Below are 3,190 nucleotides of genomic sequence, written 5' to 3' on the forward strand. Positions count from 1 at the left end.
GTCAGCCTGGATTGAATTGCAATGTCTTCCTGAGTTGAGTCCTAAAAGCTCTGAAGTCTGGGCACTCCCACCAAGATTCTCGGTCTGTCCAGGCTTCAAATTATCAAGGAGTAGCCCACCCCGGGCAGCATAGCACCCTGTATAAGAAGGTGCCGAGGCCAAAAGGGAACCCCACTTTTTCTTAATAGAGATGCTGTGCCACTCAAATTTCCATAGGTGCTTACCACAGCAGTCCTGCATGTGTCCCTTAGCAGTGTTGGAGGGGATCTTCCACAGCTGCTTGGGCTCCCAGTCATGTACAATGTGAGTCACTTCAATGGTGGGGGAACACAGCTCTTCTCCATTGGCACCTCCTCTGTAAAAGGAGCCGCTGCATAGGTAAGTGACTCTCGACGCACCTCTGCTGCACCTCCAGATAGGTGAATGTTGAGTAAGTTACCTGTGGCACTTGGCAGTAAATAACTCAGCTTTCATGTTGATGAAGCACACTTCTAGCTGCAAGAATTAATGTGTATTGCATGATATAGTAAACATCGACACTTTGAATGCAGCTTGCAGCCTTGGTTTCCTTCCAAGGCTACAACTGTCTGAGGATTGCTGGAACATCAGTTTTCCTGTGGCTCTCCAAAGACCTATTTTGGGCTGTTGTAAGGGGCTTTGTTCCCTTTGTCCCCCAAGAACGGGACCTTGATTTCTCGTTTGTGGGACTAGAATTACTAAGCAAAATTGAAGTTTGGGCAACTCTACATTAAAATCCATTGGCACCATTTGCCAAGGCCCAGATGGGACAGGCAAATATCACAATAAACCCTTTGGTGTACAAGGTGAGCATAGAATGAAACATCAGCAAATACACTTGACCACCAACATATCTTTTTACAGCCACTAAAGATTTCCAGGTGGTCTAGTCACCTTTCAGTTTTGCAAACAATTCATAGCCTGTAGTCTTTACTGAACTGTCAGCAAATGTATGGCTTTCCCTTGATAAAGCAATACATCTCTTTCTATCTTCTTGTTACATCAACTAAGTCTCTTTATCTATAGATTTATTTCCATATGTACTTTTTTAGAAATTACTCCAAATTAATTAAGGAAACCAAATGATCCTGAAATCTTTTGTAGAATAAAACTAATAGTTAATCCTCTGTCAACTGATTTCCCCCCTCAAATTGAACTTGTGATAGAGCATCCGCCTTACCATTTTTAAGACCTGGTCTGTAGTTTATTACTAAGATAAAGAAAGAGAAGAGCAAGTTTCATCTGAGGCAACTAGCAGAAAGTGGTCTGGCTGATTTCAGGAACTATACATTTATTTGATCTGTATACACTTCAACAGTGCTATTTGCCCCTTTCAATTAATGTCACAATTCCTCAAGATATCTCTCAATTTCAAAGAGGGCTTTTTCAGGGATTGCGCAATGCAGCTCTACTAGTGATTTATTTTTAGAAATGTAAGCTACTGGGGGAACATCTCCACTGTTTGGGTGATTTCTCAGCCAACAATATGCCTCCCATAGCATGAAAGGAATCATTAGTCTCAACATTAAAAATATATTTTACATGAACAAGTTTCAAAATTAAACTGGACCAGCAGCAAAGTGTTCTTTTTCAAAAACAAAAGCCATAATCTGCTTCTACTTCCAAACCTAAAATGGCTCCTTTTGTTCTACTTTGAGTCTTATATTTCCAGAAAATATATGAATGAACCTCCAATAGAAATTTGCAAAGCCCAAAAAACTTTAAATAGCTTTACCTGGAGATTGTGTGGTTCACTGCACAATTGCTGACACTTTCTTGTCATCCATTCTAATTCCCTCGGGTATAATTAGTCCAAAGATACTCTAAAAATCCTAGATTGCTAGTGTGAAAAAGTTATCTTAGCCTAAACGTGATGATCTCTCAATCACTATGAAACTGCCTTAGCACATGACGTGTGGATGTCCAAGGAGTCTGAATGTACCAAAGTATTATTTAAAAGGACAAATACAGAATACATCTCAACATCCTTTCAATATCTCATCATTAATATTGAAATACTGTAGGGCCATTGCAGGGCCTGAAAGGCAAGACCTGGTATGTGAGCAACCCAAACTTAGTAGTGGATGCCGATTTCTATACATCATTCTCTTTGACTCTGGATGGTAAGCTTTCTTGAGGTCCACCTTTGTGAATATCCTTTCATTTAAAATGTGATCTAATAGAATAGACATTACTGGCAAATTATTTGTTGTGATTCTAATTAGGACTCTGTAGTTTGTAGACATTATCAGCTCATCCCTTTTTTAGGAGCAAAAAATAATTCAAAAGAAGCAGGAAACTATGAGGATCGAATAGTTTCTTTAGCCAAATTTCCATTTAAATAGCATCTTAGATATTTTGTTTCTCCTTCAATGAGTGTATACATTTGACTATAAGATCTTGGTACATCAGATCCCAAATCGATCTAACAATCTTACGTTCTGTGAAGAGTTAAGACATTTGCCTTTTTCTTATCAAATATATTGCTAAATTATCCATAGCAGGGGTACAGAGACGGTACAACCAAGACCTAGCGAAATACCCATTCCTGTTAGCAGTTTAGAAGGATGACTAGCTCTGATTTGACATGGCATCCTAAAACCAGTCTGACAATAATCTGAAAACAATTGAGCTGTCCTTGTGACTAAAGCAATATGGAGAGTATGTGAAGTTAGTCAACAAATTCGCAAAGTTACCCTGATTTGAAGAGCAGCTATCAAATGAAAGTGAATCTTTTCACAATGATTTCTGAAATAATCCAAAGAAAACATATGTGTATGAAATCTCAGAGGACCTGATGGATCAATCGAACCCGCATCAGCCTTTTCCTCCTCTGGAATATTTTTCTTCCATACTGGAATAAGCAAAGATTGAGCAAACATAATAACAATATATCTGCTGGCAACTCCAGAATCCAAAAGCTATGAAGCAACCTTCTTCTGACCCTTTGACAAAATCATCTTTATGGAACTAGTGTATGGGCCAAGGCTGACTGCACAGAAGTCACTATCTATCTGGATTCTGATTTAAGGTATCACTCCTCCACTCAGCTCTGTTAATTATTAAGGTGTCTAGTGTCCACATAAAGGATAGGCAAAGTTACTGATGTTTGACATTTAGAGGTTCTAAGTTTATTTCTGCAACCTTTTAGAAAATGACTTGACCTTACCCA

At 38.8% G+C, this 3,190-nt stretch overlaps 1 pseudogene; it reads left to right on the top strand.

Moving 5' to 3' along the window:
- Nucleotides 1-443: 443 nt before the first annotated feature.
- On the top strand, nt 444-597 carry LOC146855690 (5.8S ribosomal RNA; annotated as a pseudogene).
- The last annotated feature ends 2,593 nt before the right edge of the window (nt 598-3,190 follow it).

Source organism: Triturus cristatus, chromosome 4_1 (assembly GCF_964204655.1).
Source record: "Triturus cristatus chromosome 4_1, aTriCri1.1, whole genome shotgun sequence".
Taxonomy (NCBI): Eukaryota; Metazoa; Chordata; class Amphibia; order Caudata; family Salamandridae; genus Triturus; species Triturus cristatus.